Source organism: Pelobates fuscus, chromosome 8 (assembly GCF_036172605.1).
Source record: "Pelobates fuscus isolate aPelFus1 chromosome 8, aPelFus1.pri, whole genome shotgun sequence".
Classification (NCBI taxonomy): Eukaryota; Metazoa; Chordata; class Amphibia; order Anura; family Pelobatidae; genus Pelobates; species Pelobates fuscus.
This window is the reverse complement of record NC_086324.1, coordinates 175,301,654-175,327,657: the sequence shown is the minus strand read 5'-3', so window position 1 is coordinate 175,327,657 and position 26,004 is coordinate 175,301,654. Positions and strand designations below refer to the sequence as shown.

The following is a 26,004-nucleotide window of genomic DNA, read 5'->3' as shown; positions in this document are numbered from 1 at the left end:
ATAAACCCAGCGCTGTGTGAGCCTGTCCTGATAACGTGCAGTCAGATCCCCTACATTAGATATAAACCCAGCGCTGTGTGAGCCTGTCCTGATAACGTACAGTCAGATCCCCTACATTAGATATAAACCTAGCGCTGTCTGAGCCTGTCCTGATAACGTGCAGTCAGATCCCCTACATTAGATATAAACCTAGCGCTGTCTGAGCCTGTCCTGATAACGTGCAGTCAGATCCCCTACATTAGATATAAACCCAGCGCTGTGTGAGCCTGTCCTGATAACGTACAGTCAGATCCCCTACATTAGATATAAACCCAGCGCTGTCTGAGCCTGTCCTGTTAACATACAGTCAGATCCCCTACATTAGATATAAACCCAACGCTGTCTGAGTCTGTCCTGATAACATGCAGTCAGATCCCCTACATTAGATATAAACCCAACGCTGTCTGAGCCTGTCCTGATAACATGCAGTCAGATCTCCTACATTGGATATAAACCCAGCGCTGTCTGAGCCTGTCCTAATAACATGCAGTCAGATCTCCTACATTGGATATAAACCCAGCGCTGTCTGAGCCTGTCCTGATAACATGCAGTCAGATCTCCTACATTGGATGTGTGTAGCGTGTGATGGGCTGTGTGAGGTCCATGATTAGTTGATTTGGCTGTTCGTATAATGTATATTTGTTCAGTTCTGCAGTAGGCAGGGCGCGTTTATTCTGTATACTTGTTAGAAGGCAGAATATAAACAGATAACACATGACGCCCGTATGATCACACAGACACAGGATGGAGGAGGAGTGAGTGCACACAGTTTGATGAATTTAGTTACTGTATGCTTTGTCGAAATGGATGAAGGTGAGTGAGCCTGCAGGGTAGACTTGGGTGAGTGAGCTTGCAGTTAGACTCTGTGAGTGAGCCTTCAGGGTAGACTCGGGTGAGTAAACTTGCAGGGTAGACTCAGGTGAGTGAGCCTGCAGGGTAGACTTGGGTGAGTGAGCCTGCAGTGTAGACTCGGGTGAGTGAGCCTGCAGGGTAGACTTGGGTGAGTGAGCCTGCAGGGTAGTCTCTGTGAGTGAGCCTGCAGGGTAGACTTGGGTGAGTGAGCCTGCAGGGTAAACTCGGGTGTGTGAGCTTGCAGGGTAGTCTCTGTGAGTGAGCCTGCAGGGTAGACTTGGGTGAGTGAGCCTGCAGGGTAGACTCGGGTGAGTGAGCCTGCAGGGTAGTCTCTGTGAGTGAGCCTGCAGGGTAGACTTGGGTGAGTGAGCCTGCAGGGTAGACTCGGGTGAGTGAGCCTGCAGGGTAGTCTCTGTGAGTGAGCCTGCAGGGTAGACTTGGGTGAGTGAGCCTGCAGGGTAAACTTGGGTGAGTGAGCTTGCAGGGTAGTCTCTGTGAGTGAGCCTGCAGGGTAAACTTGGGTGAGTGATCCTGCAGGGTAGACTCGGGTGAGTGAGCTTACAGGGTAGACTCAGGTGAGTGAGCCACAGTCCTTTGCCATCTTTTGAGTCTAGTCGTCGCAGTTTAGTTTTGAGCTGAGCTGTGTGACGGTATTGCCCCGCACGCTTGTTTGAAATGTAATGATTGTTTTACGAGTGATTTCGATACATTTTATTTAGATTGTGTTTGCCTGGAGCTGCTGCTCCCACAGCCCCTATATTAATATGACTCCGTTCTTTGTTAGTCTCTCCTACGACACGAGAAAGCTGTGCGAACATGTTTGTTATCACATTTATAGCGAAAGAGAAACGTCTAACATTCTCCATGCAGCCTGGGTGCAGTTATTACAGATCTTTAACTATGACGCAACGCCAGGTTTCCTCAATGTGATTCTCTTGTTTTCTTTTAAACAGACACACGGGGCTGGACCTTTAACTGTGTCGCTCAACTTTCGGTTCACTCTGAGCTGCACAAGGCACACGATACAGACAGTTTGCTTGCTGAGCTGGATTTAAAGGTATTCACAAATGAGAGAATCTCGGACTGTCAACCTGTGCTTTGTATAGTAGTATGGAGTATGGAATTGCTGCTACACACGGGGAGCTCACACACACAGGGCAGGTTCGACCTTTTTATTTGTCTATTGCTGTCTCTGGTTTTGGAATTGAAACGGTGATTTTAAGATATTCTTTTACAAAGTGCTTTTCATTTCCCAAATACGTGTTTCGATAGGGTTCTGCAGTTGAACAGGGCATTGCGTCTTCAAGGGCCAGGGATCCACCAACTTAAAATGTCACCAGCTGCCAGGTCTACGGCAGCATGGTGGCTTTATGGTTTTTCCTCCCGTATATATGTGAAAATGTTTTCTTTTTATTACAGTGAATTATTTAGTAAACAACAAATTGCAGTGGATTAAAAAACAGATGGCAAAGTTTGGGCAAAAAGTACCGATTTGGAAAAATTCTCCAACTGACCTGTTGCCATAGCTTTCCTGTGTTACGTGTAAAATATTGGATTTGGTTTAGTGAATTAGTGAACTCTACACTGCGGCTGAGACAGGATTGGGATAATATGTGGGAAAACAGGATCTGAAACGATTTGAAATCATTTATCTACCAATGCGTGTTACGTCCATCTCGCGTCTTCACAACACGACGAAGTCAGTAATATTCTTTACAGAACACGATTTTTTATAGTAAAAACGTATTTTTTTTTTTTAAATAAAAATACAACTAACAACGGCAATGTTGCAGCCGGATATGTATGTATGCTACACGTCTTTAGGTATAAAAATAACAATTATAAAAAAAAGTAAATGAAAAGTGACATTTAAAATAGCATAGAAGTAACAATAATTCTATAAAGTATTTTCTTTATATATTGGATATTATAGGATTCTGTGACATCACGTACAATGAGGGTTCTGTATAAAGATCAGTTCTGTATCAAAGTTCTAAAAGTTGATCAATCACTGCGCGTTTGCCATGGGTTTCCATGGTAACGGCTCCCGTTTTCATTCCGTTGTCTCGGGATTCTTTTTTTAATGCATGATTTGAAAGATTTCTGATGTGTATTTCCTGTTGTGTTTCCATACTTTGCTTGAAGACAAGTTGAACGAGGTGATTTAACACCAAAAACCTCTGAGAAAATGAATCTCTCCATTACAGAGAAAATGATTAAAATAATGCCCTATTAGCTCAGGTTTAGTTTGATCCGGTAGAATGATGAGCTGGTTTTGTGGTTATAGAATACGTTTATCTTTTTTATTTATTTAGATTTTTTTCATTTTCTTTCCTATAACAATAGAGACATGAATTACATTCCCATATTAACACATAAATCACAAAAAGGCCGTTAACGATGGACATGGTATTAGATATCACTAACATCTGCCAACACAAACACAACAGACGATAAGGTAAACACAAAAAGGAAACAAATCAAAACAGGAAAAGAGAACACGAGAGAGATAAAGGAATACTCAGAACTTCTGTATAGAAACATCTTGCCAATCTGCCCACTCCTTAACCTGGCAATGCTCCCGTTATTCTGGGACTTTAATCTAACCGATGTTTACTGCCAGAAGGATTTTTCTAGTTTTGTATAATCTGGTCTTATCTTTATTTTGTGTATATATAATTACATCCAAACTGCAGATGCGAGGAGGTTTGAGGTTTGTACACAGTGTGGTTCGCTGTTTAGTATATCAGACTGAGTTTAACTATCAGGAGAGAGATGGCTGTACGTGCCAAGTGTGCGGCTTGGCTCTCTCTAGGACGGAGTGAATATAATCTTCCTTATTGCGTGTATGATGTGGGAACATGGACACAATAGTGACAAAATACACACAGGCAACACAGCCTGTCTAATAGCGCTACCGATTTTACAGTGAGTGGACCACGGTGCTCTATGTACCATGCACTGTGCGGTAATACAAAGTAGTTATGGTGCTAGACAGTTCTTTTAATGGCATCGCCAAGTTTAATCGAGTGATCTTTTCATATGAACTCCTAGAGGTCAGTTCCTGGGATCACATATATATAAAGGTTCACTCCTAGAGGCATCTCAATCGAAGGTCAATACAAAAGTGTGACCTCTGTCCCGTGCCGTGCAGTCTGCGTGCCCTCTGTTGGTGTTTTGAGGCCGTGTGCTGCTTGCAGGGTAGGTAGTGGGCCTGTGGCTAGGGTTGAAGGTTCTGCATGGAAATTGCATTAGGATTTCTTTAGACTGTCTGCCTGGTGCACTGGCAAGGGGTGGCAGTGGCTTGAGTGCAGGGATTGGGGACCGTACACCACCATACACCGCACATCAGTATACACCCCTGTACAATACTGTAAACAACCATACACTACCGGGGAGAGGTTTGGTGGAGGCCCTCAGTGTGAAGGGCAAATCCAATATATATATATATATATAGCTTGGTTGCTGCTTCAAAGTGTGTGCTTGGAGATATTCTGGAGATAAACTGAAGGTAATCTGAGGTCTACTAGAGGACAAAAAAAAAGTTAAGATTTGTTTGGTTGAAATCCCTCACCTCATTAAAATGGCAGACTTAGTTCAATGTAATAGTTATTATGCATTTGTTTCACGTTCCACTTTTTGGAGATTTGGATCCTGTCTAATCTGTAGATAGTTCTCTGTATTGCGACAGGAGAAGGCTTATCCATAAACTGCAATCTTTGAGTTTGGATTCCAATATTGTTGAATGGGTAAGGCAGTGGCTGAGTGACAGGCAACAGAGGGTTGTAGTCAATGGAGTATATTCAAAGCATGGGCTTGTCACCAGTGGGGTACCTCAGGGATCTGTACTTGGACCCATTCTCTTTAATATTTTTATTAGTGATATTGCAGAAGGTCTTGATGGTAAGGTGTGTCTTTTTGCTGATGATACCAAGATATGTAACTGTCAGGGTACCTGAGGTCTCTACCTCTAAGGGAGGGAGAGACTTGGTGGTTTATCCGTCCAGGCGAGCTGTTTCCTCCGTTCCTCGCGGTTCATCCAGCCAATTAAACACCGGCCGCGAGGAATCCACATCCTTTTCTAGCAGGACGCTCAATACGTGACGTCATGACGCTATCACGAGCGACCTGTCACTCAAGTGTCCGATATCCAATCGGCACTTGTCAGAGGCGTGCTCACCATCCGGAGCCAGGGTATTTAAGCTTACTTCTCTCTTCAGCTCATTGCCCTGTCGTGGTTCTAGCTTGTCTAGTCACTCAGTGCTCTGGTATTCTAGTTTGCTCTATTTGGTTTTGACTCGGCTTGTTGTACTACCCTGCTTCTCTGTTATCCCTTGACCCGGCTTGTCTCTCGCTTATCTGTCTTCTCGTTTCCTCGACCTCGGCTTGTCTCTGACTATTCTCTATTACTCTCGGTACGTTAGTCCGGCCATTCTAAGGCCCGGTATACGTACCTTTCCACTCTTTGTACCCTGCGTGTTGGATCCCTGTCCCGATCCTGACATTACGACAGGGCCAATGGATCCTGCAGGTACAAACAGTCAGCTTGGTTCTTCTGATCCCAGGTTTGACGCCATGGAGCATAGGATGGATCAGATGGCTCTAGCACTACAGGCACTTTTGTCTCGTGCTAGTAACCCACCTGAGGAGACACGTACTCCTTCTATTTCTCCTGCAGTCTCAGGTCTAGAGTTAGCCACTGTAGGTGCTTCTTCCCGTATTACCCCACCAGTACGTTATGGTGGGTCACCGGAGAAGTGCCGTGGTTTTCTGAACCAGATTAGCATCCATTTCGAATTACAACCCCGCTCTTATCCTACAGATAGAGCGAAGGTTGGATTTGTTATTACTTTACTCATTGAGAAAGCTCTGAGATGGGCCAATCCTTTATGGGAGAATGATAATCCACTAGTCTATAATTATAATGCCTTTGTAGCTGCGTTTAGAAGAACTTTTGACCCTCCTGGTAGAAAGGTCAATGCAGCTAGATTACTGTTGCGCCTTAGACAGGACAATCGAACACTTGTGGACTATGCACTAGAGTTCAGGTCCTTGGCGGCAGAAGTTAAGTGGAACGAACAGGCTTATATAGATGTGTTTCTGAATGGGTTATCAGATGTAATTCTTGACGAAGTCGCTACTAGAGAACTCCCTGAGAATTTGGAGGATTTAATTTCTTTTATATCTCGTATTGATGAACGCATAAGAGAGAGGCAGAACACTCGAGATAGGACCCGTAGACCCTCCTTTAAACTAGCGCCTACTTTTCAAAATTCTGAGTTCGAGGACTTACGTATTTCCGAACCTATGCAGATAGGTAGTACTCATCTCACAGAGAGAGAGAGACAGTACAGAAGAAGGGAGGGTTTATGTATGTATTGTGGAGTCAGAGGACATTTACGCCTAAATTGTCCTAATCGTTCGGGAAACGCTCGCACCTAAGTTTCTCTAGAGGACAGGCCTTGGGTGTTTCTACTTTGTCCTCTATTCACAATTACAAAGAGTTCAGGCTTCTGTTACCCGTTTCTTTGAGGTGGGAGAAGGGAGTAGTAAAGACTATGGCACTAATCGATTCTGGAGCTGCTGAGAGCTTTATAGATCAGGGTTTTGTTGCCAAGCATGCTATCCCATCCCAGTTAAAAGAGACACCACTGGCTGTTGAGGCCATCGATGGTAGACCGTTACTTGAGCCTGTTATTTTCCATGAGACCATCCCGATTAACTTGACTGTTGGCATCCTACATAAAGAGGATATATCCTTAATGCTCATTTCTTCTCCGTCTATTCCCATAGTCCTGGGGTACTCCTGGTTGAGGAGACACAACCCTATTATTAATTGGGAGTCAGGGGAGATAGTTTCGTGGGGAGAGAATTGTCAGGAAAAATGCTTGCGGAAGGTCTTACCTCTCGGATTAACTAATACATCGACTACCTCTGACAATCCTACAGAGACACAAATTCCGCCTCAGTATCTAGATTTAAAGGCAGTATTTGACAAAAAGAAAGCCGATACCTTACCCCCACACAGGTCCTTTGATTGCAAAATTAACCTACTCCCTGGTACCATGCCTCCCAGAGGTCATGTATACCCATTATCTACTAAAGAGAACTCAGTTCTAGAGGAGTATATTCACGAGAATTTAGACAAGGGATTCATCAGGAGGTCCTCCTCCCCTGCCGGGGCTGGATTTTTTTTTGTTGAAAAGAAAGATGGTTCTTTGAGACCTTGTATTGATTATCGAGGCTTGAATAAGATAACCATTAAAAATGCCTACCCGATTCCCTTGATCACCGAACTCTTCGATCGTTTGAAGGGATCTACAATTTTCACCAAGTTAGACCTCAGAGGGGCATATAACTTGGTGAGAATCCAGCAGGGACATGAGTGGATGACGGCATTCAATACTCGATATGGTCACTATGAATATACTGTTATGCCTTTTGGGTTATGCAATGCGCCAGCTGTATTCCAGGATCTGATAAATGAGGTTCTTAGGGAATTTCAGCAAGATTGCGTCATTGTATACCTAGATGATATACTCATTCATTCTAGTGAGATTGAGACTCATCACAAGCAAGTCAGGAGGGTTTTGCACAAGCTTCTCCAGCATGACTTGTACTGCAAGTTGGAGAAATGTAGCTTTGATCAAACCCAGGTAACCTTTCTCGGCTATGTGATCTCTGGGGAGGGATTTAAGATGGATCCGGATAAGCTCCAATCCATTCTAGAGTGGCCTTTACCCAAAGGTCTTAAAGCCATACAGAGATTTATTGGTTTTTCTAATTATTACAGGCGCTTTATTAAGGGCTATTCTTCCATTATCGCACCTATCACTAATATGACCAAACAGGGGGCTGATACTAAGAATTGGACTACTGAAGCTCTCCATGCGTTCAAAACTCTCAAGGAGCTTTTCGCTTCCGCTCCAATTTTAGTTCACCCCGACACTTCTCTGCCTTTTCTACTTGAGGTAGACGCATCAGAGACTGGTTTAGGTGCTGTCCTATCTCAAAGGTTGGGGGTTGATAAACCATTACATCCATGTGGATTTTTCTCTAAAAAATTGACCGGCACTGAAAGCAGATATGACATTGGTGACAGAGAATTACTAGCGGTTATCAAGGCTTTGAAAGAGTGGAGACATTTATTGGAAGGTACATTACATCCTGTTACCATTCTAACTGACCACAAAAATTTGTCTTATATCGGAGAGGCTAAGCGGTTGTCCTCCAGGCAGGCTCGTTGGTCGTTGTTTCTTACCCATTTCAATTACGTTCTGACTTACAGACCTGGGTCAAAGAATTCTAAAGCCGATGCGCTATCTCGCCAATATGAGCCCTCTGCTTCAGTTGAACCACTTATGTCCTCCATTGTACCCAAATGCAATATTATTGCTAATACCAGTCTCAAAATCCATTCTCCGCTACTTGACCAGATCTTGAAGTCACAACATCTAGCTCCCGGAAACACTCCTGAGGGAAGAAACTTTGTTCCTCCTGAACTTCAACTGGAGCTCTTACAGTGTTTTCACGAAAGTAAAATAGCTGGTCATCCTGGTATTCGCAAGACTTACTCTTTGATATCCAAGGATTTCTGGTGGCCTTCACTTCGAAAAGATATTGAGGAGTTCGTCGCAGCTTGTGAAACGTGTGCCAAGACTAAACTACCTCATGCATCTCCATGTGGCCTGTTACACCCCTTGGACATTCCTGAGAAACCTTGGTCCTGTTTGTCCATTGACTTTATCGTTGATTTGCCTGCTTCCAAGAGACAGACTGTTATTCTCACGGTAGTGGATAGATTTACTAAGATGGCCCATTTCGTGCCATTACCTAAACTTCCGACTTCTCCTGAATTGGCAGAGATTTTTGCGAGAGAAGTTTTTCGCCTACATGGGATTCCTTCGGAGATTGTTTCTGATAGAGGCTCTCAATTTGTCTCACGTTTCTGGAGATCCTTTTGTTCTCAAATGGGCATCAAATTGAACTTCTCCTCGGCCTATCACCCTCAGTCTAACGGAGCTGCTGAACGTACCAATCAAAAGATCGAACAGTATCTGCGTTGCTTTGTTTCCGAACACCAGGACGATTGGGTCGGTCTGATTCCTTGGGCGGAGTTCGCACACAATAACCTTGTTTGCGATTCAACTCGCTCTAGCCCTTTCTTCATGAACTATGGCTTTCATCCTTCGATTTTTCCTTCGGTTTCCTCTTCTCAGGGGATACCGTCGGTTGATGATCATGTCGCCAACCTGAAGAAATTATGGGATCAGACTCGGCAAATTCTGTTACATAGTTCCTCGTTGTTCAAGAAACACGCTGACAAGCATAGAAAAGCGGCTCCTGTTTTTGTTCCAGGGGATAGGGTGTGGTTAAGTACTAAGAATATTCGACTAAAAGTTCCATCTATGAAATTTGCTCCTCGCTACATAGGCCCTTACAGGGTTCTCACTCGTATCAATCCGGTTGCGTATCGCCTTGCTCTGCCACCTGCCTTACGCATTCCTAACTCTTTTCATGTCTCCTTGTTGAAACCTCTTATTTGCAACAAATTCTCCTCTAAGGTCTCCTCGCCTCGTCCTGTTCAGGTGGAGGGTCGGGAGGAGTACGAGGTAAGCTCCATCGTTGATTCCAGAATTTCAAGGGGAAAATTGCAATATCTGGTCAACTGGAGGGGATATGGTCCTGAGGAGAGGAGTTGGGTACCTCAGGAGGACGTTCATGCTTCTCGCCTTCGCAGAGCATTTCACCTCCGCTTCCCATCTCGCCCCGGTTCCTTCCGCCCGGTGGGCGTATCTGAGAGGGGGGGTACTGTCAGGGTACCTGAGGTCTCTACCTCTAAGGGAGGGAGAGACTTGGTGGTTTATCCGTCCAGGCGAGCTGTTTCCTCCGTTCCTCGCGGTTCATCCAGCCAATTAAACACCGGCCGCGAGGAATCCACATCCTTTTCTAGCAGGACGCTCAATACGTGACGTCATGACGCTATCACGAGCGACCTGTCACTCAAGTGTCCGATATCCAATCGGCACTTGTCAGAGGCGTGCTCACCATCCGGAGCCAGGGTATTTAAGCTTACTTCTCTCTTCAGCTCATTGCCCTGTCGTGGTTCTAGCTTGTCTAGTCACTCAGTGCTCTGGTATTCTAGTTTGCTCTATTTGGTTTTGACTCGGCTTGTTGTACTACCCTGCTTCTCTGTTATCCCTTGACCCGGCTTGTCTCTCGCTTATCTGTCTTCTCGTTTCCTCGACCTCGGCTTGTCTCTGACTATTCTCTATTACTCTCGGTACGTTAGTCCGGCCATTCTAAGGCCCGGTATACGTACCTTTCCACTCTTTGTACCCTGCGTGTTGGATCCCTGTCCCGATCCTGACAGTAACAGGGTTGATGTTCCAGGAGGGATAAGCCAAATGGCTAATGATTTAGGTAAACTAGAAAAATGGTCAGAGTTGTGGCAACTGACATTTAATGTGGATAAGTGCAAGATAATGCATCTTGGACGTAAAAACCCAAGGGCAGAGTACAGAATATTTGATAGAGTCCTAACCTCAACATCTGAGGAAAGGGATTTAGGGGTGATTATTTCTGAGGACTTAAAGGTAGGCAGACAATGTAATAGAGCAGCAGGAAATGCTAGCAAAATGCTTGGTTGTATAGGGAGAGGTATTAGCAGTAGAAAGAGGGAAGTGCTCATGCCATTGTACAGAACACTGGTGAGACCTCACTTGGAGTATTGTACGCAGTACTGGAGACCGTATCTTCAGAAGGATATTGATACCTTAGAGAGAGTTCAGAGAAGGGCTACTAAACTGGTTCATGGATTGCAGGATAAAACTTACCAGGAAAGGTTAAAGGATCTTAACATGTATAGCTTGGAGGAAAGACGAGACAGGGGGGATATGATAGAAACATTTAAATACATAAAGGGAATCAACACAGTAAAGGAGGAGACCATATTTAAAAGAAGAAAAACTACCACAACAAGAGGACGTATTCTTAAATTAGAGGGACAAAGGTTTAATAATAATATCAGGAAGTATTACTTTACTGAGAGGGTAGTGGATGCATGGAATAGCCTTCCAGCTGAAGTGGTAGAGGTTAACACAGTAAAGGAGTTTAAGCATGCGTGGGATAGGCATAAGGCTATCCTAACTATAAGATAAGGCCAGGGACTAATGAAAGTATTTCGAAAACTGGGCAGACTAGATGGGCCGAATGGTTCTTATCTGCTGTCACATTCTATGTTTCTATGTTTCAATTATTGCAGTTCTGTACATGGGAAAACGCACAAAATTGACATTAGCCAGTCCAGCCGGCTAATGACACCCCAGTGCTGGTGCCAGAAATGGAGTTACATCTCGAGGTACGCCTGAGTTACGCCTCCAGTAGCCGAGGGGTTAAACTCTGTATGTGCAAAGTTTCAACGTATTTCTGACATTTCCTATATTATTTGGCAATGATATAATACTAATGGTATGACCTGGCTTTTTACATAATGTTGATCAGAGATATTTTGCTGATAAAGTATAATTATTTCATGTGTCATGTCCGCGCTGTGTGCTATATCGTAGGATTTAATTACTTGGATTGCAGAGGAAGTGGCAATTACCAAACAGGATATTGATGCAATTATTAGCAGCGCAGCAGCCGTAGTTTGAAACAATTTGTTATATGGAGTTTATTATTATTATTAATTATTATTTACTAAAGAAATAACATGGAGAGTTCTGTGTTAGTATAAAGTAGCTGAAATGGTAAGATTTGGCTATATAGGGTTATTTTCTCTTGTGAATAAATAACTGGATTATATTATATCTACCGCCTCTATATTCATTGCTCATAAGATATCTCGTTTCTATCTTTTTAAACCGTTGAGACTTTTAAATTAGCCAATCGCAGGCCAGCTAACCGAGTGCCTCAAATACAAGATTCCAAGCTAACCAGATGTGTTTTAAGGTTAAATGGCTCACTTTACACCCAGAACTGGTTTCCCCAGTTGCTGAAAAGACAATTTAAATAATTATCTTATCCCTAGGCAGAGACATACCATGGTGTGGTAAGGAGCGGGGCTGTTCTGGGTGTGGTAAGGAGAGGGGCTGTTCTGGGTGTGGTCAGGAGCGGGGCTGTTCTGGGTGTGGTCAGGAGCGGGGCTGTTCTGGGTGTGGTAAGGAGCGGGGCTGTTCCGGGTGTGGTAAGGAGCGGGGCTGTTCTGGGTGTGGTCAGATCAGGGCTATTTTGGGTGTAGTCAGGAGCGGGGCTATTCTGGGTGTGGTCAGGAGCGGGGCTGTTCTTGGTGTAGTCAGGAGCGGGGCTGTTCCGGGTGTGGTCAGGAGCTGTTTTGGGTGAGAGTAGGGGTGTGGCTAGGGGCATGACTGTCCTGAGTGTGAATAGGGGGTGCTGCTAGAAGCTATTCTAGGTATGAAGGGGGGGTGTCTAGGGGAGGGGGAATTTTTCTGAAATTTCAGGTATAGTTATATAACAATATATGTAACTAAAATGTAATTTATAACTGAAACAATGTATCCTTTTTACACAGACTGATTTCTAAACACATTTCTTGTAGTTTAAAGAGACATCATAGTGGGAGTATTATAACAGTGGAGCTCTGTTACACACTCAGACACATTACTGGGAGTATTATTGATGTGGGACTCTGTGATACACTCAGACACATTACTGGGAGTATTATTGATGTGGAGCTCTGTTATACACTCAGACACATTACTGGGAGTATTATTGCTGTGGAGCTCTGTTATACACTCAGACACATTACTGGGAGTATTATTGCTGTGGAGCTCTGTTATACACTCAGACACATTACTGGGAGTATTATTGCTGTGGAGCTCTGTTATACACTCAGACACATTACTGGGAGTATTATTGCTGTGGAGCTCTGTTATACACCCAGACACATTACTGACAGTATTATTAATGTGGAGCTCTGTTTTACACTCAGACACATTACTGGGAGTATTATTGATGTGGGACTCTGTGATACACTCAGACACATTACTGGGAGTATTATTGATGTGGAGCTCTGTTATACACTCAGACACATTACTGGGAGTATTATTGCTGTGGAGCTCTGTTATACACTCAGACACATTACTGGGAGTATTATTGCTGTGGAGCTCTGTTATACACTCAGACACATTACTGGGAGTATTATTGCTGTGGAGCTCTGTCATACACTCAGACACATTACTGGGAGTATTATTGCTGTGGAGCTCTGTTATACACTCAGACACATTACTGGGAGTATTATTGCTGTGGAGCTCTGTTATACACTCAGACACATTACTGGGAGTATTATTGCTGTGGAGCTCTGTTATACACTCAGACACATTACTGGGAGTATTATTGCTGTGGAGCTCTGTCATACACTCAGACACATTACTGGGAGTATTATTGCTGTGGAGCTCTGTTATACACTCAGACACATTACTGGGAGTATTATTGCTGTGGAGCTCTGTTATACACTCAGACAAATTACTGGGAGTATTATTGCTGTGGGGCTCTGTTATACACTCAGACACATTACTGGGAGTATTATTGCTGTGGGACTCTGTGATACACTCAGACACATTACTGGGAGTATTATTGCTGTGGGGCTCCGTTACACACTCAGACACATTACTGGGAGTATTATTGCTGTGGGGCTCTGTTATACACTCAGACACATTACTGGGAGTATTATTGCTGTGGGACTCTGTGATACACTCAGACACATTACTGGGAGTATTATTGCTGTGGAGCTCTGTTATACAATCAGACACATTACTGGGAGTATTATTACTGTGGAGCTCTGTTATACACTCAGACACATTACTGGGAGTAGTATTGCTGTGGGGCTCTGTTATACACTCAGACACATTACTGGGAGTATGATTACTGTGGGGCTCTGTTATACACTCAGACACATTACTGGGAGTATTATTACTGTGGAGCTCTGTTATACAATCAGACACATTACTGGGAGTATTATTACTGTGGAGCTCTGTTATACACTCAGACACAGCAACAATATGGAGCTTCTAGAAAATAGGGACATTAAGAGAGAAAATGAGACAGAAGGATTTGGGCCCAAAATAGGGACTGTCCCTCCTAAATAGGGACACTTGGGAGTTGTGGGATTCACTAGGGCTCTTCTAGGGTGCCTATCCTCACAGTAGGTCCCAGGATGGAGAGGTGGGGTGTTTTGGGGTTGAAGCTCAGCAGGGCTGTTAATATTTGGAGTTTCTCCTGGTAGTTTCGCCATCCATTGGAGCTTGTTGTAGCAATTTTAAAAGAATGCTGCTGAATCAATTGGTGAGAAAGCATTCTTGGTTTTTGGACTGTAGTGGTTATGGTTGTCGGAGAGTGTCCTTTGTTGATTTTCCCCTATAAGTATATGAATACACTTGGCTATCAGACAGCACTTTCTAGTAGAAGGGACCATATTCATCAACAATGTATGAAAATATTACAATACTCAGAAACAAAAGAGCCTGAAACAGACACAGATCACTATTTTATACCCATGTATGTCATATTTTGTGTTGTTAATTAAAAGAAGAATTTGCCTTCCATCAATTAAAGGGACACTCCACTTTCCAAATACAAAAATAAATAAAAATCACTGTTTAGCAGATATACTACTAATAAAAAAAATGCGTGCATTTACTTATGCATTGCTTTCATTGGGGTTGAATAGCTCTCAGAAGCTGCAGATTTCTTGTCTGCAGCCTTTGCAAGCCCTCCCCTTCTAACCCCGCCGAGACTTTCTGTGGCTGTCCAATCACAGACTTCCCAAGGCAGCTCAATGAGAAGTCTTTGCAAGGCAGGTGCTCTGGGCAATTGCTGCCTCTTGAGTTTGGCTCCACTGAGCTAAACAAACCAGGAAGTAACAGGACCGGTTGTCTGATTGACAGCTAGGGGGTGTAAACAATGTTAATTTATAAAAGTGACAATTTATTGTGCAATCTTGAAAATTTAAATTGTTTTGTAAAAAAAAAGGGACACACTCTTCACACAGTAATAGTAAAACGAAGTGCTTTAGGGATATGGAGAGAAAGATGAGTGATATTGTATGAGTGCCCTGATACAGTAAATTGTTTTGAATACGGTGATATGTTATTTGGATAGTTAAATCCATTCTGCTACATTCTGTTTAACATTAACAGGTCGGAACACTATGACGCCGGCGAAGAAAACCATTTTCTGTTTCCTGTCTGTCACCAACTGCATTGTGGGAGTTTCAGCTTCAGTACTCGGTGAGAAATGAAAATCCGTGTCCACACATTACAGCATATTATTATCAGTATTCATCTCGGAATAGCCGACAGGAAGGCTGCATTCTGTCAATGGGAATTCTGTGTGTGCCAAGTTTGTGTATGAACAGCCACTTACCTGCAAGACCTACACCTCTTGCCATGCCTGCCCTGTATGCAGTGGGTCAGTGTAGATCTCTCTCTCTCTCTCTCTCTCTCTCTCTCTCTCTCGACATATTATTAGTTCTAATTTGTGATCTGTGAGAATTTTCTAGAGATCATTCACGATGGTCCTCATTATATATGGAAACCCCATGCATAATGGAGCGCAGAATGTTGTCCCATAGAATATATTGAATCTAAGTATTTCTCAAATCCCATTCATTGAGTTAATATGTGAAGCATGGTGGGAGTAATAGGATCTGAAATTGGGCTTGATTGTTTAACCCTGCTCATTTGATAAGGTGAGAATGAATTAAATGTATCAATCATAATGTCCTCCATCTCTTCTCAGATCCAAGTACCGGTGGAGCTGATGGCGCGTCCCTCGCGGTGACCCCGACTGTGATACTGGCTACACTGGTGGCAGTTGCATTGTGTCTGCTTTTGGCTTTGTATCTCCTGCAGGTTAAAGGAAAGTCACTGCTCAGCCATCAGGAGGAAGGAGATGTGACTGAGAGACAGTCTACGGACAGCTGTTGCATTCAATGTCTGGGCATGTGCGGGACGGGAGTGCCCCTCGGTGCAATACCCATAAACACTGAAAATGTGTAACTAATCTGCCCAAAAGCTGGGTCAGTGCTGTGATATTTTCACCATTGTGAGATCATCAGACCTTCTATAACTGGTCGTCTCCTCGCTAGAACATCTGAAACTTGGCTGTAGACAATCCCTTGGTTCAGTTTAGAGTGCTAACGTAGAGCGCAGTCCACCGAGTGCTATTTAAATTCTTTACAAATTCTTACCATAAGTAGTGATATGTGTTTAGAGATAAGCTACGGATTTGTATTTACATTTCTCTCGGGGCTTGGAAGGCAATCCAATTAACCATTTAGTTCACCTACATTGCCAGATGCTCAGCTTTATCAATATATAATAGCTTCACTATGTAACACAATGAATAGGGACATATTTTAATATCACATGTAGATCTCAAAACAGAGGAGAAAAAGGCTAATTGCAAGTCAGGCGAGTGAGCCGGGGTAAGCCAGGCGAGTACCCACGCCGGTCTAAAAAATCCTAAGTACCCCTGCCGTGAGGAAGTAATTTCTATTGATTTAAACTCTAAATGAAACGCAGAGACTCATATTTCAGTTAATCCCATATTGGAGAACAAGTCTGATTAAAAATCAGAAAGAGTATTTTTTTAAATAAATATGACAAAATGTGAATATTGTGTATTTGAGGAGGGAGTGTATGGACTATTATTCTGAATTATAATAGTCACAAAATCAAAATATAATACACACAAACACTTACACACAGAGGACACTGTCACACATATATTTACAACCAGAGGAAACTGCCTCACATACACATTCACTGACAGACATACACTACATGATTTGACGCACACAGACAGACACAATTACTGACACACACATTCACTGACAGACACACAGACACTGATTTGACACACACTGACATACACATTCACTGACACAAACTGATAGACCCACACATTCATTGACAGACACACACATTCACTGACAAACACACTCACTGACAGACACACTGGCTGACAGACACACATTTATTGACAGACACACACAGTGATTTAACACATATTGACAGGCACACACTCACTGATTCTCACTGACACTCTCTGACAGACACATACGCATTCTCCCACCCACACTCAGCCGTACTGGGCGATCATAAAGAGATCAGATCCCTCGCCCCCTCTGCATCCATTCACCCCCAGCCAGCTGCCTCTTGGCGTACCCTATGCCAAGCGTCCCCTGGGTTGGGAAACTACCATGTGCTCACAACACCTGTCTACAGAGCATCATTGTACATGGCGTGTTACACAGCTGCCTGCTGGGAGAACGTCTGCCATGTCAGAAAGTAGATATAAAGGCATCAAATAATCTCTTGAAGTCCATCCTCTTGTGATGTTTACAGTGTCTCCTGTGGGGGCTATGGGGTGCGTTCCACTGAGTCTTATTTATTATTTCCTGTGTATAACCACAGAGAGTCTGTCTGTCTGTCTGTCACATGCTCTGTCAGCCAATGATTTAAAACCTTAGTGTTGCTGAATGTTTATGTGAATTTAAAGATATTTCTACAAATATTGTGCAAATAATGAATGCATTCAAACAATACAGAGAACGGCAGGGTTTGTGTTTTCCAGACAAGGCAATTGGAATCAGGGATAATTGTAAAACTTATATTCTGTTGCTGTTGAGAAAATGCACAATAAAACAAATAATAAAAGACAAAACAAGTGTTATATGTGAATATATATAAATATATCTAAATACTATTATACAAATCAGATCAATCTGACATAATAAAATAAAGCGTACAGAGTGCAGTGGCGGGTGTCTGTAAGTATTACCCACTGGGGAGAACGGTGCTCCATGTCAGAAAGGGGGGAACGGTGCTCCATGTCAGAAAGGGGAGAATGGTGCTCCATGTCAGAAAGGGGGGAACGGTGCTCCATGTCAGAAAGGGGAGAACGGTGCTCCATGTCAGAAAGGGGGGAACGGTGCTCCATGTCAGAAAAGGGGGAATGGTGCTCCATGTCAGAAAGGGGAGAACGGTGCTCCATGTCAGAAAGGGGGGAACGGTGCTCCATGTCAGAAAGGGGGGAACGGTGCTCCATGTCAGAAAGGGGAGAACAGTGCTCCATGTCAGAAAGGGGAGAACGGTGCTCCATCATGTCAGAAAGGGGAGAACGGTGCTCCATGTCAGAAAGGGGAGAACGGTGCTCCATGTCAGAAAGGGGGGAACGGTGCTCCATGTCAGAAAGGGGGGAACGGTGCTCCATGTCAGAAAGGGGAGAACGGTGCTCCATGTCAGAAAGGGGGGAACGGTGCTCCATGTCAGAAAGGGGGGAACGGTGCTCCATGTCAGAAAGGGGAGAACAGTGCTCCATGTCAGAAAGGGGAGAACGGTGCTCCATGTCAGAAAGGGGAGAACGGTGCTCCATGTCAGAAAGGGGGGAACGGTGCTCCATGTCAGAAAGGGGGGAACGGTGCTCCATGTCAGAAAGGGGGGAACGGTGCTCCATGTCAGAAAGGGGAGAACGGTGCTCCATGTCAGAAAGGGGGGAACGGTGCTCCATGTCGGAAAGGGGGAAACGGTGCTCCATGTCAGAAAGGGGGAAAAGGTGCTCCATGTCAGAAAGGGGAGAACGGTGCTCCATGTCAGAAAGGGGAGAACGGTGCTCCATGTCAGAAAGGGGAGAACGGTGCTCCATGTCAGAAATGGGGGAAACGGTGCTCCATGTCAGAAATGGGGAAAAGGTGCTCCATGTCAGAAAGGGGAGAACGGTGCTCCATGTCAGAAAGGGGTGAACGGTGCTCCATGTCAGAAAGGGGAGAACGGTGCTCCATGTCAGAAAGGGGGGAACGGTGCTCCATGTCAGAAAGGGGAGAACGGTGCTCCATGTCAGAAAGGGGAGAACAGTGCTCCATGTCAGAAAGGGGGGAACGGTGCTCCATGTCAGAAAGGGGGAAACGGTGCTCCATGTCAGAAAGGGCGAAAAGGTGCTCCATGTCAGAAAGGGGGGAACGGTGCTCCATGTCAGAAAGGGGGGAACGGTGCTCCATGTCAGAAAGGGGAGAACGGTGCTCCATGTCAGAAAGGGGTGAACGGTGCTCCATGTCAGAAAGGGGGGAACGGTGCTCCATGTCAGAAAGGGGTGAACGGTGCTCCATGTCAGAAAGAGGAGAACGGTGCTCCATGTCAGAAAGGGGTGAACGGTGCTCCATGTCAGAAAGGGGGAAACGGTGCTCCATGTCAGAAAGGGGGAAACGGTGCTCCATGTCAGAAAGGGGAGAACGGTGCTCCATGTCAGAAAGGGGAGAACGGTGCTCCATGTCAGAAAGGGGGGAACGGTGCTCCATGTCAGAAAGGGGGGAACGGTGCTCCATGACAGAAATGGGGGAACTGTGCTCCATGACAGAAAGGGGAGAACTGTGCTCCATGTCAGAAAGGGGGGAACGGTGCTCCATGTCAGAAATGGGGGAACAGTGCTCCATGTCAGAAAGGGGGGAACGGTGCTCCATGTCAGAAAGGGGGGAACGGTGCTCCATGTCAGAAAGGGGAGAACGGTGCTCCATGTCAGAAAGGGGGGAACGGTGCTCCATGTCAGAAAGGGGGGAACGGTGCTCCATGTCAGAAAGGGGGAACGGTGCTCCATGTCAGAAAGGGGGGAACGGTGCTCCATGTCAGAAAGGGGGGAACGGTGCTCCATGTCAGAAAGGGGAGAACGGTGCTCCATGTCAGAAAGGGGAGAACGGTTCTCCATGTCAGAAAGGGGGGAACGGTGCTCCATGTCAGAAAGGGGGAAACGGTGCTCCATGTCAGAAAGGGGGAAAAGGTGCTCCATGTCAGAAAGGGGAGAACGGTGCTCCATGTCAGAAAGGGGTGAACGGTGCTCCATGTCAGAAAGGGGAGAACGGTGCTCCATGTCAGAAAGGGGGGAACGGTGCTCCATGTCAGAAAGGGGGAAACGGTGCTCCATGTCAGAAAGGGGGAAAAGGTGCTCCATGTCAGAAAGGGGAGAACGGTGCTCCATGTCAGAAAGGGGTGAACGGTGCTCCATGTCAGAAAGGGGAGAACGGTGCTCCATGTCAGAAAGGGGGGAATGGTGCTCCATGTCAGAAAGGGGAGAACGGTGCTCCATGTCAGAAAGGGGAGAACGGTGCTCCATGTCAGAAAGGGGGGAACGGTGCTCCATGTCAGAAAGGGGGAAACGGTGCTCCATGTCAGAAAGGGGGAAAAGGTGCTCCATGTCAGAAAGGGGGGAACGGTGCTCCATGTCAGAAAGGGGTGAACGGTGCTCCATGTCAGAAAGGGGGAAACGGTGCTCCATGTCAGAAAGGGGAGAACGGTGCTCCATGTCAGAAAGGGGAGAACGGTGCTCCATGTCAGAAAGGGGAGAACGGTGCTCCATGTCAGAAAGGGGGGAACGGTGCTCCATGTCAGAAAGGGGGGAACGGTGCTCCATGTCAGAAAGGGGGGAACGGTGCTCTATGTCAGAAAGGGGGGAACGGTGCTCCATGTCAGAAAGGGGAGAACGGTGCTCCATGTCAGAAAGGGGTGAACGGTGCTCCATGTCAGAAAGGGGAGAACGGTGCTCCATGTCAGAAAGGGGAGAACGGTGCTCCATGTCAGAAAGGGGGAACGGTGCTCCATGTCAGAAAGGGGAGAACTGTGCTCCATGTCAGAAAGGGGAGAACAGTGCTCCATGTCAGAAAGGGGGAACGGTGCTCCATGTCAGAAAGGGGGAAACGGTGCTCCATGTCAGAAAGGGGGGAACGGTGCTCCATGTCAGAAAGGGGAGAACGGTGCTCCATGTCAGAAAGGGGGGAACGGGGCTCCATGTCAGAAAGGCGAGAACGGTGCTCCATGTCAGAAAGGCGAGAACGGTGCTCCATGTCAGAAAGGGGGGAACGGTGCTCCATGTCAGAAAGGGGGAACGGTGCTTCATGTCAGAAAGGGGGGAACGGTGCCCCAATGTACGGTTAGAGATGGGGTGTGGGTTGGGTGGGAGGTGAGGAGGGCAGGATAGGAGCATGAATCGGCTCATTTCTCCAAGCCGTGCTGTATTCCAAAATAACCGATTCTGCCACTTCAAATGTGTTTTTTTTGTTTTTTAACATGCAGCGTTTATTGAGGTTTTCTACACACACTAAAAGCAGACATCAATGTGAGCTACGGAGCAGCAAAAAATATCACGTTTATAAATGATGATAACAATGATAATAATAATAATATCACTAGCAGGCAAATACACCGTATGTTGCAGGACACCTGGTAACCCGACCGGTTACCCCCGCTTGCTCCCTTCCTTCAGCCTATCAGGAACCATTTAGCAGGCACCCCAGTTCTCCCCCAGTGACTAGCTCTCATAGTCCTTACAGGGACTTTCCCCGCTGAATACCCTGCAAGCTGGGACAGCAGACACAGGGGTTAGATCTTTCTTCACTCCAGTAAACGGACGACACACAGTTCTAGAGGTTGAAGCACTGACAACTCTTTATTGCAGGCCACAGGGGGTCTTCATTCAACACAATCCCAGGCAGGAGGGGCTGGGTTACAGATAGCCATCTCCCGCTCTGGGAGATACCAACATTACACAGGGACACAGGGATATACTGTCAAGCACATTACATACAGGGGGGATAAACCTTGGGGCTTGGCGCCCCGGGAAGGGGTCACATGGATAAGGGTTCCCTGCAAATAGCGGGGCTATCGGATGTACAGAGCCCGAGATATCAGAGTCTATAGTCTGGGACTCGCGGCTCTGTACATCCCCGAAATGAATTCCATGGAGTTGCTTGGTTTAGTCTGGTGAATTCAAACTTTGTGCCTAAACCAAGCAGCAACCAATCAGCTGAAAGGGTGCGAACCAAATCGCGGCAATCAGCGCTCAGGGAAGGAGAAGAGTTTTGCTGCCCAATCAGGAGAAAAGGCGCGAAACCCCGTTTGAATGGGTGCTCCTTCTCTGATTGGTAGTGACCAATCAGCGCTCACTCGTGACGACCAACCAGGAGAATGGCGCAAACCCAGTTTGAATAAGTGCTCCTTCTCCCATTGGTTGGCACAGACTTCCATGCGGCCAGCAGGACTCTGCGGCCGTGAGACCGACTCACAGCTGCAGAGATTCCCTGCTGGCGCGCGTCCCTCTCTTCGGTGGATATCCCCACCCAGGTATCCACTGGAGAGAGGGATCTCCTGGGCAGCTACGAGCCTAGCCTCATAGCTCCTGGGCAGGGGGAGTGGGAAACAGTGACCATAGCTCTGGTGGGAGTGGGTAGGACGATCCCCGACACGGGGACAGGATACAGTGTGCGCATGCTGGTTCGGAATACGAATGCTGCCCCTGGTTGGCGTTTGGTTATACGAACCGGACTTGTTTCACTTGCAGTATGCGGTTTTCACACCTCGTTATGAGGTGTGAACAATCTAAATAGACATTCTAAATGAGGTGTTGGGGTGGTCCCTGTTCGGGAGCTGAACAGAACCATTCATATGAGCTCTCCCAAAAGGGGAGCAGGTAAAACACACGAATACATCACAGTTTATATGGGGAAACAGTATATAAGGGAAAATTGGGAGAATACACATTGGGAACACAAAATACAAGGGCAAAACATATGAATATTCAGTGGGCATGGTACTTAGTGGCGGTGTCCCGCAACACCGTACATAAGGAATGTCTTTATGATTTCTAAACATTAAACAGTTTATCTAAATAGTGCAATTTGCCGTCTCTGAACATACGATGCAATAACGAAAGCAGACAATAAAACAATAAATGTACGAAGGACGAATTGCATGACTAAAATGTGTTAACAGGTTGGCTGTGCCCGGCGAAGGGGATAAAACACCAGGTTATAACGTGGGTAGTAGCTCTGTGCACTTGGGAACAAACCAGTCATAAAATGAGCAGAATCAGGAAATCCTTACATATATACTGGATAGAACTATATTATATACAAAAACAATTATACGTATTATTATTATTATTATTATTATTATTATTATTATTATTTATATAGCGTCAACATATTCCGCAGCTCTGTACAATGGGTGGACTAACAGACACGTATTTATAAACATACGAGTTGGACACACAGGAACAAAGGGGTTGAGGGCCCTACTCAATGAGCTTACATGCTAGAGGGAGTGGGGTATAGTGACACAGGAGGTAAGGGTAGAAGGAGAATCCAGAACATAAAACAGAAATAGAACAGAACCCCGAACATTATACACATACATAGAACAGAACCCAGAACATTACACACATACATAGAACAGAATCCAGAACCTCGTGGCTGTGTTCTCCATAACTCTCTTCATGTCATTGAACTTGGAGTGATATTTGCAAATAATCCGCTGTCTCTCCAGTGTAATCTTTATTGTCTCTCAGATATGGATAAATGGTGGAATGTTATGGGAGTTCCCCTTTTCTAACAGTATGAGCCATTTCCAGGAAGATGAAAGGGCTGAGTCTGGTTATACGTCCCATGGACTGCGCACGGTCTTACTGTCTGGTTATACGTCCCACGGGCTGCGCACGATCTTACTGTCTGGTTTTACGTCCCATGGACTGCGCACGGTCTTACTGTCTGGTTATACGTCCCACGGGCTGCGCACGGTCTTACTGTCTGGTTATACGTCCCACGGACTGCGCACGGTCTTACTGTCTGGTTTTACGTCCCATGGACTGCGCACGGTCTTACTGTCTGGTTATACGTCCCACGGACTGCGCACGGTCTTACTGTCTGGTTACACGTCCCACGGGCTGCACGCGGTCTTATTGTCTGGTTATACGTCCCACGGGCTGCGCACGGTCTTACTGTCTGGTTATACGTCCCACGGACTGTGCACGGTCTTACTGTCTGGTTATACGTCCCACGGACTGTGCACGGTCTTATTGTCTGGTTATACGTCCCACGGGCTGCGCACGGTCTTACTGTCTGGTTATACGTCCCACGGGCTGCGCAGGTCTTACTGTCTGGTTATACGTCCCACGGACTGTGCACGGTCTTACTGTCTGGTTATACGTCCCACGGGCTGCGCAGATCTTACTGTCTGGTTATACGTCCCACGGGCTGCGCAGGTCTTACTGTCTGGTTATACGTCCCACGGGCTGCGCACAGTCTTACTGTCTGGTTACACATGCTAGATACATTATCTGTACTCTCATCACAATCCAGTAATCCACTAAAGGGCACCTACTGGATTTACCAGCTACTCGCTTCATGTTGTCCCGGTATATTTGCAGAAATAAACTCTCAGTAGTCTTTGTATAAGAGCTAAATACAAGAACTACTAAATAAACAAATACATAATTAATAGATATTTAGATCAATAAAATCCTTTCCTGCGGCTGGCCCAGAGAGCGATTCATTATTGTTGTAATTGTATTACATTGCTGAGATTCCAATTCCCACTGACTTGTCCTGTAAGTAGACGTGTCCACCGTATGGGGGTCACAATGTCTAATCATTGCCTTCATCAAAGCATTGGAACTTCGGAGTAACTTTGTTATTGGTCAGACACATTGATGTCACCACGTGTCCCATCGCTACAACCCCCCCCCCCCCGGTCTGTACCTCTCACTATCCACTAACACAGAATGTCCGTTATAACCCATCGCCCGTTACAGCTCTAATGAGGAGGAATACGAAGACTGCTGTAAAAAGAGAACTTACATTACAAGATTCTAAACTGTAACCATTATTGCTATGTTCCACCAAAATTTTTTGTTCTGTCTTTCCTGTTTCACGTAATCGCTAAAAAGAATAAAATCTGATTAAAATATGGCATTGATGTTTAAATCGTCAAAGGAACATTCTAAAGATAAAACGCAATATATGTCATTTTACGGTTACAGTGTTCCTTTTTAGTGTATGTTACTGGACATAAAACAAAAAGGAACGTTCAAAGTAAAGCTGTAATACCTGTAACCCAGCGCTGGCTCCATCTGTCAACTTTTGTAAAATCATTCTGGTAATCTCGGGTCCAATCGGATTCTTGTTATAGAAAAGCGGTGGATCTACAGAGCACGAGCCGTGATCTCCGCAATCTATCAGTTCAGAGAGAATCGCTGAGCCGAGTGATCTCCATTAGAGCATTAGCCTCATTCGGCGTCATCAGATCCACCTTGTATTCAGGTACACGTATCACATATATAGGTTGAGGGGCAGCACACGAAAAGGGTAGCCCTGTATGTTAGGAACGCTGGTATTTCAGATACCCGTTCGCTTACGGTTCCTCCCGAACTGCTAAAAGCTGCTAAAAGCTGCTAAAAGCTGAGTGATTATAGCTCGCAGTTCGTGTGTTGATTCCAGCGTTCTCCAGAAGAAATACAGCATCCAAGAACATCCACCAAGCAAATCAGACGGATACCCAGACATCAGCCTAGACTAGATGAAGGGTACAACAGGAATGAATTTATTCAGGCCAACTGGTCGGTTTATATGCAAGTCTCCATTCAAGGGGTTTACCGTGACATATTCCAGGGGCATTCCCCACTGGACCTTAGAGGGGACTGTGACAAAATACACACTGTCATTGCATGGGCTCTCAGGTCCAGAGAGATAATTAGATAATTATCTCCAGGCACAAAAAACATACATTTTAAGAACCTCCAGAAAGTACCCCCCAAACTCATGGAAACTCCACAAAAGTCACATCCCCTGATAGCCCCAATCTGGGGGACCAACATATCCAAAAATCACCCAGATCGGGTCAGGGGTTCGGGATTTCCATGGAGGTCATAATTTGACCGACTGCACACAAAGGCTTATGCCCCAAACAGTTCCACAGTTTCAGAGGCAGCGGTCGGTCTATTTCGGGGAGTTCTAAAGCCGAACAAATCCACGAACTGTTCCCCTGGCTCATGGGTAGTGTTTGTTCTCCTATTTTATGGAAACAAACCTACCGAATAGCGCTCTCCTGGCTGGTTGGTGAAAAGAAGCAGGCGTTCGTGCAGGCGTCCGTTCGGGAAAACAAGTGTCCGTTTTTTGTTCCAAACACTCGACGACCAAGTCCTGCTGCCTCTTTTCTTGCGATAAGATGGCGGCTGTTTTCTCCAGCATGTGGCGTCCAGCCATACGAACGGCAGCCACACAGAGAGAGCACGTAATCTGCAGTTCTCTTTGTAGTTAATGAGCCAGGAGGG

General features: G+C 45.5%; 1 long non-coding RNA gene across 1 annotated transcript; it reads left to right on the top strand.

Moving 5' to 3' along the window:
• The first annotated feature begins 710 nt into the window (after positions 1-710).
• Positions 711-16,366, top strand: LOC134571046 (uncharacterized). Its single transcript, XR_010085178.1, has 4 exons — positions 711-794; positions 1,845-1,948; positions 15,051-15,140; positions 15,652-16,366. It is a non-coding gene; the product is annotated as an uncharacterized LOC134571046 (long non-coding RNA).
• Positions 16,367-26,004: the final 9,638 nt, after the last annotated feature.